Source organism: Sinocyclocheilus anshuiensis, unplaced genomic scaffold (genome assembly GCF_001515605.1).
Source record: "Sinocyclocheilus anshuiensis isolate Anshui unplaced genomic scaffold, SAMN03320099.WGS_v1.1 scaffold762, whole genome shotgun sequence".
Lineage (NCBI taxonomy): Eukaryota > Metazoa > Chordata > Actinopteri > Cypriniformes > Cyprinidae > Sinocyclocheilus > Sinocyclocheilus anshuiensis.
In genome coordinates, this window is record NW_015542390.1 from 640,455 (window position 1) to 653,274 (window position 12,820).

At 35.5% G+C, this 12,820-nt stretch overlaps 1 pseudogene; it reads left to right on the plus strand.

Moving 5' to 3' along the window:
* Positions 1–12,212, plus strand: part of LOC107692760 (protein FAM69C-like) — a 14,760-nt pseudogene extending 2,548 nt beyond the window's left edge.
* The last annotated feature ends 608 nt before the right edge of the window (positions 12,213–12,820 follow it).

Consider the following 12,820-nt stretch of genomic DNA (forward strand, 5'->3'; position numbering starts at 1 on the left):
ATAGACAAGTAATTTTTTTTTATTTTTTATATATATATATATATATATATATATATATATATATATATTTATATGAATAAATCTATCAAACTATTTCATTTCAATTCATACTTTTGAAGTAACTCTGACTGATGCAATTTTTTTGAAATATGAATATTTTGAATATTTCACTCAGCATATTTTGAAATATTCTGAGTGAATTACATTTTTTGCTCCTGTAATATCTAAGATCAGGACACAAAAAGTCATCTAATTCTTAATATTTAAGCAGGCTAAGATAAATATTATACTGAATTCAACAGCTGCAAGCCAATGGAATGCTGCTGTGTGCCAATATTGTACAAATGATAACTGGGTGGAGATTCTAACTATGAGGTGCATGTCATTTTGGCAATGAGGATGAAGTGAAAATAACAGACTGGCTGCTGTAATTGTTGGGTCGTAGTCATTTTTAAATTCTCAGGGATGTTTAGCGAGAATATTTTGGCTCAGGAATCACAGTTCAAGGCTCTATAGGGAGTTACTGACAATGAGTTAATTCCACACAGAATTGTTTTGTTGTTTTGTTTTACTTTGTGTTCTTTTCTTTAAATAGCTGAAGAACCTGCTCTTTGCTAAAACATTTCCAACCTCTTAGTATCTGCACAGTCAAAAGGTACAACGTAAAATAACTGTAGAATGTAATTTTTTGAAAATGTAAATAAAACACATTCAATTAGAAATTCTCAGGGATGTTTAGGGAGAACATTTTGGTTCAGGTTTCACAATATACAGAGAATTATGGACGATGAGTTAATTCCACACAACATTTTTTTATTTAATTATTTTATTTTGTGTGATTTTCTTTAAATAGCTGATAACCCTGCTCTTTGCTAAAACATTTTCAACCTGCACAGCCAAAAGGTACACTGTAACATAATTGTAATTTTTTTTTTTAAATAATTGTAAAAAGTCAAAAATAGAAGAATGAAGATCTACGCAACTGAAGGCATGTGTTTGCTGCTAGTAGAATATATATATATATATATATATATATATATATTCTACTTTTCAACATTTTCATGTTTAATTAGATGTGTTACTTGTCATTTTTTTGCAATTAATTGTGAAATTTACTAGCAATTTTTTTCTGCATATGTACCTTTTAGCTCTTATTACTCAACAATATTCAAAAGTAAACATTTATTTTTTTGCAAATTTTTGAAGTGTATTCCCATTTCACACTGACATTCCAAACAACTCTCCCATTAATTCTGTATCATCCATTATTTTACAAGGGGAAAAAAGCATCTGTAGGATGGCAAAATTTTGTTTACATGCATTAATTTAGCAGATGCTTTTATCCAGAGCGACTTCCAAATAAGCGTAATATAAGCTTTTGAGTTTTGATTTGTTTATCCTGTACTCTGTGTCTAATTTCCCACTGAATTATCTTATTAGCGCAGTTCAAAAGCACAGAGATGGTTCTCATAATTCACATTAGATGTTTGTTTGGAAATGCTGTAGAATCAAATCCAACCATAAATTGTCAAAGCTGGTTTCCTCTTATGACGACACACATCGTCTTAAACTCTAACGTAAAACAGAAATAGTGATGTTTATTTGTAACGGGTGTGACGACTGAAAGGTGTTAATTTAATTTATTGCTTTAATGGAGACCAAAACAATTCCTGGAGGTTTTAGTTATGATAATGCGACCCATCATTCATGCCGTATTTGTTACAGTGCATCGCCGAAACACTAAAGCCTACTCCTCAGCTGATGAATTGTAAAACATTCTGATAATCTGCACAAACAGTTAAGCTTTTCTAAGGGCTTCAGCATTGCAATAAACAGCGCAGAGTGGTTCACACAATAAACTGTTTATAGTTTCTGGCAGCATGTGGCTGAGAAGCTTTGGGCAGTTACTCTTTGAACTACACGAGACCTTTTTTAATCAGCGGTACCATCTGTCACCTGTGCAACCAGGCCTATGTATAATAGAATTGTTGGCATGAGTCCATGAAACGAACCAAACTGTTCTTTTAGTGGTGCTCTGCTGCAGGCTCTCGATTCGGTTTCATGCTTTGTTTATACTCTAATGTGAAGGTTAAGCTCAGATGGGCTTCCATGCGGTGGGTAGACATGGCCCACTGACTTGATGGACTTTCATGTGAAGATCAATGTTTTGTATTAGGTTTAATGCTTCAGATGAGTAATTTTGATAGTTTCAAGATATGAAATTGTAGTGGTTGGAGAGAAAAAATTGTCATTTGCAAATATACAGCCATATATATATATATATATAAGGGCCACAAAAGTCTGTTCTGCCCACCAAGGCTGCATTTATTTGACCAAAAATACAGTAAAAACGGTAATATTGTGAAATATTATTACCATTTAAAATATCTGTTTTTTTATGTGAACATATAATACAATGTAATTGATTGCTGTGATGTAAAGCTGTATTTTCAGCATCATTACTCCAGTCTTCAGTGTCACATGATCTTCAGAAATAATTTTAATATGCTGATTTGCTGTTTAAGAAACTTTTCTGATGATCCTCAATGTTGAAAACAGTTGTGCTGCTTCATATTGTTTTCAGGATTCTTTGATGAGTTCAAAAGAACAGCATTTTTTAGAAATAAATCGGTCACTTTTGATCAATTTAATGCATCTTTGCTGCATAAAAATATTAAAACATATTAAAATTATACCTGATTTCAAACTTTTGAACAGCAGTATCCACTACAAAAACAACAAATGATTAAAATGGTTTGGAAAAATTTTACAAGAAACATTATTTGAGCATGTAATTTGAGCATCATTTGTTTGCAGATCCCAGCTGATTTAATATTTTGTATATAATAAAATGTCATGTTTTTAAATGTTGGGGCCACTGTATGTGTTTATTGGCATACAAGAGTATACCGGCGGACAATAGGCCCTTTTCTCATTTTGTATCCCAGTTTTAGTGAGTTTCTTGTAAAGTGAAAATGATGGAGTGACCCAGAGCAGCCTATGCAGACATTCTTGGCATGCCGTGACTAGCCAGCGCTCAGGCCAGATGGCAATACAGCCTGTGGGCAACAGAAATAGACTGCTATTCTCTGGGGTCTAATGTTTAATCATTACCTTACATGCTCAGAAGCATAAAGAAAATATTGTTTCCCTCTTATTTCATGTCCTCACTCAGCACTGGAGTTGTGCTTGCTTACTGGTGCAGCTCACAAGAGCCTTTTAGTTTTCTGCTCCCTAGATATGGCTCAGTATGTTCCCTCCTTCAATGTGCGAGTGTGTGCTTTCTGTTTTTTCCAACAGTTGAAACATATGTGTGTGTGTGAAAAATGGAAGAGCAATTGCTTAGTAACAGCACACCTCTCCTCAACAATACACACGGGTTGAGGTATCATTCACGTCTGAAACACAAACTGTGCAGGATGAGTTAGTAACAGGATTTAATGCTGTACAAATCACTAACTCTATAAGCTAGTATTAGTGATGCTTGATGCGAACAGTACCGAGAAGTGCAAAAAAAAATCACAATTCTGAAAACAAAATAACAAATTACAAACGCAAATGCAAATCTAAAAAACTAAATAACAATTCAGAAAGCACAACAACAAATCAGACAAACCGGAAAAGGTAGGTATAGTTTGAGACAGCGCCATTGGTTTGGGATTACTCACCGCTGACTGGACGAGACATCTGTCAATCAACGTATACAGGAAGAACCAGCCGAAGAACAGCAGAGTCGTGGTAGAAAGTTCGGAGATGGTATTAAAGTAGCTCAGTTTAAATGTATTGTATGAATTGCCTTTACTATGGATTAAAAAATACGGGGTGTCTATTTACATTTAGTTAAATGTGGCTGTAAATCATCAGCTCCAGTGGCGCAGATGGATAAGTGTTTGTTGTTGGCTTTTTGACGCGATCGACCCGGGTTCGATCCCGCCTTTTGCTGAACTTTTTTTTCTCCCTTTTCAAATCTTGTATCACACCGTAAAGGCATTTATTTTCAATAAAAATGAAGGAAGTAATCAAAAAGTTGAAAATAAAGTATCGGGTAGGGTTAGGGTCAGTGCTAAATAGGTAACTATCAACAGCCTGACAGGATAAATGATGCACATTTTCACTGAGACCAAACTAAAAGTATGTAGCCTATATATGTCATTAAGCCAAAAATATTCACTGGTTGTAGATTTTTCTACAAATAAGAACGTTTGACTATCATTCCCATGAAGTTATTCAAAAAGTTATTTCTGAATGTTTTCTGAACTTGCAAAATGTCCAGTTTTTTTTAAATGTTTTAAAAAAAACTTTTTTTTTTTTTTTTTGTTGTTGTTGTCATTCTTCATTAAAACATGTTGGAACATTCTATTTTAGAATTCTGCAAACATTATGGGAACTTTACTTTTGAATGTTCCCTGAACATTCTGAAACTAGTAACATAGAAAAAAAACATCCAGTTAAACTGTTTTAGAAGAAAAACGTCCTATGAAATATGAATAAAAAACTTTTTTTTTTTTGCTAATGTTTTGAACGTTATTAAAGACCAGATAAGTTTAAAATAAGATTCTAAAACCGTTACTGGAAAACATTTGTTCATAATTTTGAAAGAACCTTGCCAGAATGTTCTGAGAACTGTCAAATCCAGCACTTAATCTTCTTTCATGTACTGAAGGAAAAAAAAGATCAGTTTTTGTGACAAACACAGCCATGATTTACAACAAACAAGTCACTTTCTCCGAGCCAAGTCTCACTACTCAGTTTTCCCTGCCTACACACATTCATTTTTCAAATCTCTAAACACAGTGAGTGTGCTTTCTATAATGAACACACAAACATACAATGGATTTGGGCCTCACAGTGGGAAATTTTACATGCAGACGGGAGCTGTTGTCCCATCTGAAGCAAAGTCTGGGAATTAAAACGTATGTGGGGAATTTAGCTGGCACTTAAGAGTGTTGAAAAAAAGATCAGCCTAGAACAGAAGCCGCGGAGTGACCACAGAGCACAACATGCGTGTTTGGCCCACATGAACTCCGTGAGAGGCCCATGAGAGGGTCTGTAGGGAGGAAGCTCTTTCTATGTTTAGACTCAGTCGAGCTGATAACAGACCTCTGAGATTCAAGTGCTTTTTTCAAGCGTGTTGTCATGGTAAAGCAACCAACTGGGAGTAATTTAGGTAATTACTGATGCTGGCTATTATTATTACTTATACCTGTCCGCTGGTGCGGAAGAAACTCACTCACACCGTCAGATATAATATGCGTCTTTGGAGAGAAAAGTGTACAGTAATTTAGTTGTCTTCAGTATGGTCTGTGCTTTCAATGCGTGTTCACAATCAGAATCAGGAAAATGCTAAATTCACTTTCAAAAGTACACATGATGTGAATTTAATACACTGTTGTTAAAGGAATATTTCACCAAAACATGAAAATTTGCTGAAAATGTACTCGCCCTCAGGCCATTTAAGATTTAGATGAGTTTATTTATTCATTAGAGATTTGGAGAAATGTATGGATGAAATGACTGGATGCTCTGCAGTGAATGGGTGCCGTCAGAATGAGAGTTCAAACAGCTGAGAAAAACATCACAATAATCCACAAGTAATCCACACCACTCCAGACCAAGTAACTTCTTATGATGCCAAAAGCTGCATGCAGGCCATTTACGATTTAGATGAGTTTATTTATTCATTAGAGATTTGGAGAAATGTATGGATGAAATGAATGGATGCTCTGCAGTGAATGGGTGCCGTCAGAATGAGAGTTCAAACAGCTGAGAAAAACATCACAATAATCCACAAGTAATCCACACCACTCCAGACCATCAAGTAACTTCTTATGATGCCAAAAGCTGCATATTTGAAAGAAACAAATCCATCATTGAGATATTTTTAACTTCAAACCATTGCTTCCAGCTAAAATATGAGTCCTCTACTCTACTAATAACACTTCCACATCCACATGATGTTGGCATAGTGACAGTCACTCACCCTGTCTTCAGAGAATGTAAATCACAATAATCCACAAGTAATCCACACCACTCCAGACCAAGTAACTTCTTATGATGCCAAAAGCTGCATGTTTGAAACAAACAAATCCATCATTGAGATATTTTTAACTTCAAACCATTGCTTCCAGCTAAAATATGAGTCCTCTACTCTACTAATAACACTTCCACATCCACATGATGTTGGCATAGTGACAGTCACTCACCCTGTCTTCAGAGAATGTAAAAATCTATTACTGCCATTTTTAGCCAAGTTTATACAAATGTGTGAACTTCACACACACTTTCACACACCTTTAGCAGGTCTTTTTAACACAGAGGACATATTTTATGTAGGGGGACAAGCAAGTAATGGGAGAGCATCCACCGGACCATTATGATTGATAATGATAAGGAAAACATATCACTAACATTCTAAAGCCAATGCTGATACTGTAGTAGCCTGACCAGAGCCGGACTGAGTGCGGATAACAGCTGTTTACTCTGGAAGGTGACAGAGGACGATTTGCGGTGTAATCTCTGTGGAACACAAATCATCCGAAGCCCTGGAGCCCCTGAACTGACATGTATATGTGCAAACTGCAGCAACAACCAGTAATTACCTCATTTTTCATGAGAGGGTTAAAGAAGAAAAATGCAAGAGCAAAAGCAACAACATGCATAAAATGATTATTAGACTGTTTTGCAAAATTAAATATGTGAATTTACTGCATGCCAGTAAAACATGCTGACAGGTGGCACTGGTGCCATATCTCAACATAGGCACATATTCAATAAGTGTGATATGAGATGGAATTAAGCACTGATTAAAAACCGAGACTATGAAACTTGAAACTTACACTTGACTTCCTAGGAATTAATATAATGAACATAATTCAAAATATAAAGTTTTTATATGCATATTAAATGCAAGCGTCTACTTTAATGTTTCAAATACATTTTGTGAATATAATATAATTCTGACCTGTACTTAGTGATCATACTAAATTGTATTTTATTTATGAAATTTGTATTATTTCCCAAAATTACAGTAAAAACAGTATTGCGAAATATGATTACAATTTAAAAGAAATGTTTTCTGTTTTAATATATATTTTAAAATGTAATTTATTCCTGTGATGTAAAGCTGTATTTTCAGCATCATTACTCCAGTCTTCAGTGTCACATGATCTTCAGAAATCATTCTAATATGCTGATTTGATGCATAAGAAACATTTAAATCAATGATGAAAAATATGGAAGCCCATTTCCGCCACTGCATAAAAATAAAAAATGTTAATTGTGACTTTGTCACAATTCTGACTTTTTTCTCACAATTGTGTGATATAATATTCTGACTTAATAATATGCAATTCTGACTTGTGAGTTTATATCTTGCAATTGTGAAAAAAACATTATATATAAAGTATATGATGGCTTGGAGCCAAAACACAATCACTGTTCACATTTCGCTTCTAATGTGAAAACTGTCTCTGCTTCAGTGTGCCGAGTATCAGCAGGGAGTTCTGACCGGTGACCTCTGCGAGGACCTCTGCGTGGCCGGTCGTGTGGAATACAAGCGCTGCCTCTATTACGAGAATGGCAAGAAGGTCATGGCCGCCAGCTGGCATGGGGTGCCTATCGTTCTCAAGTCAAAGCTGGAGAACTTCTCCTCCTATGAGGCTTTAGCTCTGCTGGAGTACCAGGATACAGCGGGAGGAACGGGAGGCGAGGAGGAGCTCTCGCCGCTGGATGTCGTCTTCTACGCCACGCTGGAGATCAAGAACTCTCTGGGCTTGGAGACGGGAACTAACTTGACATTGCCCCGCTTGTGGGGCCAAAAGCTGAAGGAGAACGAGCGGACGTACTCGCGAGCAGAGCTGGCCTCGCTCTGGGCTCTCCTTCAGCAGGAGGAGTACACCTGCCCCGAGTGGCTCTGAGCTTTCTAGAGATGGTGGAGCATTTCGAGAACGACTTTTCCCACAGCTTACACCTCTGTGATATCAAACCAGAGAACTTTGCTATCAGGAAGGACCTGACGGTGAGTAAACACTTAACTTTTTTAAGGTAAATTTAAGACTTTTTAAAATCTTTTTAAGACCAAGTAATACAATTGTAGTCATAAATTGAGGAGAACACAATACATCAATATAATCTCTAAATGTAAATGTCTAGGGAGGAACATTGAGTCGTATTAGCAACATTTAAAAGTCTGAAAATATAGTTTTATTTTATTCATTTTAGGGGAGGAAAAAAAGCTTGAGGCCTGAATAGCTCTGTTTCCAAACACTTCGATCACACCGCAAAAAAGTGATCTTCGTCATCAGTATTTTATGCATGTTTTCCAGTGCAAATGTTTAAAGATTCTTAAATCAAGATACATTTACTTGAGAAACAAAATGACACAAGATCAGAAGTCTTGTTTTCTGAGAAATTGAACAAAATGAAGTGAGTTTATGATTAAAACAAGAACAAACATCAGTGGGCTCAGAAAAATCTACTAAATTCAAAATGGAAAACAAGTTTGTGACAGATATTGTGTTGGTTTCAAGCATAAACTCACTTAATTTTGAAATGTAGAAAACAAGATTTTAGGATCTTTAGTTATTTGTATTTGAAAATAAGACAAAAATACTGAGGAAGAGCCATTTTTTGCAATGCATTTTATGACTTTTTAAAGCCTTAATATTGTGGAAGGACGAATTAAGACTTTTTAAGACCCGCATATACACTAGTACACTATATATACAAGAAAGATCAAATACATTTCCCAAAAATTTCCTTATATATCTGCTGCCTGGGGCTTGTTATGGTCCAAATATTCCAGGTTATTAAGATAATTATGATGACAATTATTAATAATAATATTTAATATTATAACAATGATTATTATGGATTATTAATTTGTATTATATTTATTAAATTCATTATTATAACATGGGAGTTCTTCAAACACAAGCCATTTTTTAGCATAAGTTATTATACAAGCAAGAGAAAATATAATGTGAACTAAAATATTTAATCAAATCTTGTGATCATATCACTCAAAAATAGATGAAAGGTTCATATTTAGAGTCTGTAGATCTATACATCAAATGATATTTGTGTTCCAGCGGAGCCGGTGAGATTGAGATAAATGAGGGTTTCATGGGTTTTACTACCATACTGTAAACAACACCTGACATCATGCAGCTTGTGTTGCTATGACTCCCATCAATCAATGCCAGATCAGCCATATGCCATTTTTGTAACGCGCAGCATGAAATAATATGCGTTTAAGATTCTTCTGAAGAGTCTGTATTGGCTTTGTAAACACTTTGGACATATCACTGACTGTCCTGTCCTGTTTATGTAGAAGCATATGTTAATTTCATTCACAAATTCTCATTAATATTCAGATAAAACAAAAAGCTCTGCATGAGGCAACAGAAGAACAGCTTTGTCGATGACTACTGTATCTTATTCGTCTAAGAGCTGACCGCAGAGGATATGTATACAGTATCTATCTATATCTGAAATACAGAATATTATTACTATACTTTTTCATTACAAATAATATAATAATTTTAGTTTTATCTAATCTTGATTATTAGTTTTAGTATTTGATTTTTTACAGTGTAAGCAGGAACACCTGACGTATACAAAGGAGCTTGTCAATTTGTGAGAAAATGGTCACTTAGTTGATTAGTGCCCTAGAAATAATGCAGAATATGAAATATTCTTTTAATTTGTTATTTTTCTACAACTTCTTTTTCTTCTTTTTTTGTTTCTAGGTTTCAATTAGATTTTTAAAACCAGATTATTTAAATGACCCCGCTGTATATATATATATTTTATATTTATGATTATTATTTTGTTTTTCACTGGTCAGGTGGTGGCTATAGATGTGGACATGGCTTTTTTTGAGCCCAAAATGAGAGACATACTTGAGCAGAACTGCACCAGTGACAATGACTGCAACTTCTTCGACTGCGTTTCCAAGTGTGATAAAGCTAAAAACAGATGTGGGCCAAAACGCAAAAACAGTAACCTTCAGGTGAGTGAGGCATTCATTATTCTGACTCCATTGTTTACTGCAATTTTTTAATTTGCATCAATTCTTCTATATTTCAGCATTCAATAATCCTATGGAGTATGTGGTTAGCAATTATATATGTGGTAAGGTGCTGAAAGTGAAAAGAAAATAACTTTCTTTTGGAAAAATGTCACAAAGGAATACCAGTAAAATAGCCGGAGGATGCAATCATTCTTCAGCCGTAAACATTGCCAAGAAAAATGCAGGGAATGTTAATGGTTTATGATAACGCTGAAGGGAATCAGATAGCGCTGTCATTACTGCTCCTAAACACAATGGGGGTTAACAGGGTCGAACAAAGAAAGCACCTTTTATTTTGGGCGAGTAACAGATCATCATCAGTTGTGGCTACGGTCAACCGCAACAGGCTGCAGCTCATTTGAGACTAGCTACATTTGCTCAAGACGTTTGTGTAATAAATCTACATGAATTCAAACTGCAAGCCAACAATTCCAATTTTCTAATTTTTCTGAGAGGTTGCTCACATGACTTTTTTAAAAACATAGCACATATCAGATGTTTCTAAACTGACCCGTATGTGAGAAACACCCTGCCCTGGCATGTTCACCTTAGTTCTTAGTTTTACTGTTATACTGGGAAAAAAAAAAAGAAAGATAAACGAACAATCATATAAAACCCATAAATATATGATTTATTACCAGATATGCAAGTAGCTCAGATCAGACATTGATTGTGTAAAATCAAATGATTTTAGCAAAAAACTATGGAAGTTTATTGATATATATATATACAGTATATATATATATATAAAGATAATTGCATCTTTTTATCCCACAATTATGACACTGAAAATTTTACTTACAATTGCTAATTTGTATCTCACAATTCTGAGTTTATATTTTGAAATTCTGAGAAAAAATTCAGAATTGTAAAATTAAAGGTTCTGTGGTGGACATAAGCTTCCATGAAAACAGGTCTGTGCCACATTAGGGGGAAAAAGTTACAAAAATAAGTAGAAGACAATAAATACTGTTTTCCAGAATGCCGCCACCATTACCAGTAAATGCAGGTTTAATTTCTCCAGAAGATACTTTGCCGCAGTCACGCAACGTCTTTCATCTGTTCGTTGCGGTTCGTTCGTAGTCAACACCTGCTGTCAGTGCCAACTCCCCTTAAGGAGAGCAAGCTAACAGACGAGCTGGTCGCATGAAACCAAGTCCAGCTCCGGGCCACAGGTGGCTGAGACAGAGCCCATCTCTCCGTTCCCGATAACTTAACGCAACCCTTGGTGACCTCTACCTTCCCATTGTATGGCCTGCCATTCAGAACAATGAGGGCTTTGTAACGTTCAGGCCTTGGGTCGAGGAGACCATCGCTTTCAAACGGCACGCATAGCGAATATGGCTGATGATTGCTCCGGAGATGATGAAACGAGACCAGGATGGCGCTAATGGCCGCTTCCCTCATCCATACCCATGCTTTTCCCTTTGGGGTCGATAGCTGTCATGCTTCTCTTTTTCTGTCTCTCCGCAGGTGATCTGTGAGAAGATCTTCAGGCCTTGGTTTTCTCCCACGCTGCTCGGTGCTAAAGCGGGGCTCCCCCTGCAGGTGGAGCTGCAGCGAGCCGTGCAGGAGTGCGCTGAGATAGACGGTGGGGAGGACGCCAAGCGTTCGCGGGCCGTGAGAAAACAGCTACAGGATCTGCTCGTGGAGCTCATTCAGTAGGACACGGGAAACCAGGGTGAAGGCCAGGAACACAAGATGAGACGCGTCCATACGGCACTTAATTTCTAAATGAACTCTCGAAATGGCTACGAAACAACTAACCCATTCATGTGAAATTCTGAAGAACATCTCAGATGACTATTACAGTCGAGATTACGGCTGTTTTCCAACAGCCAGATACAGTAGCATAGTTGTTTACTGCTAATATTCAAAATGTCTGTTAACCCTCTGGTGCTGTTCGGTCATTTTTAAATTTTAAATTTTTTTTTTTTTCTTTTACTTCAGAATGGTATGAAACTTGGTTTTGGAACTTGCTATGTGAACACACAAAAAAATCATGGACATGATTCAAAAAGGTTAAATGGTTCTGAAAAAAAAGTCATTTCTTCGGTTTGTGGCACTGGAAACAAACTTCATCTAGTGGAAACGTGTGGTATCAAAGAAAATCTTACTAAGCTCTTTTTTTTTTTGAGATATCAACCTCAAATTTGGAACACAACTTGTCTGTTTTCAGTTTTGGAAAAACATTTCTCATAAAAAAAAATAAAAAATAGTATTTAGCAAAAATAGTATATAGCATTTTTAATAATGATATACTGCTAACCTTTTTAAACATTTTTTTAATCTGCCAAGTGGCTTATTTAAAAAGAGACCAAATGTAAGTCTGTGCTCCAAAGCATTCAAGATTTACAACAGTTTAAGTTGGAAATTTAATTTTCAGGTCTATGCTCAAAAAAAGGTTAACAGGTAATAAATGGATAATAACTATTCCATAAATATAATTTAGTACCATGAAATCCCCTAAAAATACAAAATATTAAATAAAAACATTATCAAACTAAAAATATAGTACATTCATTTAATTGGGGACAAAAAAAAAAAAAAAGATAAATTTGGAGCAGCACCAGAGGGTTAAAAGTGTTAGTTCAGCTAAAAATTAAGATCCATATTCATTTTTCTCAATCATGTCAATGTTGTTCCAAACCTGTATGAGTTTTTGTGACTGACAAAATAAGTTTTTTTTTAACGTGTTCCATAGAAGAAATCCATACAGGTTTGTAATTTTCAGGTAAATTATCCCTT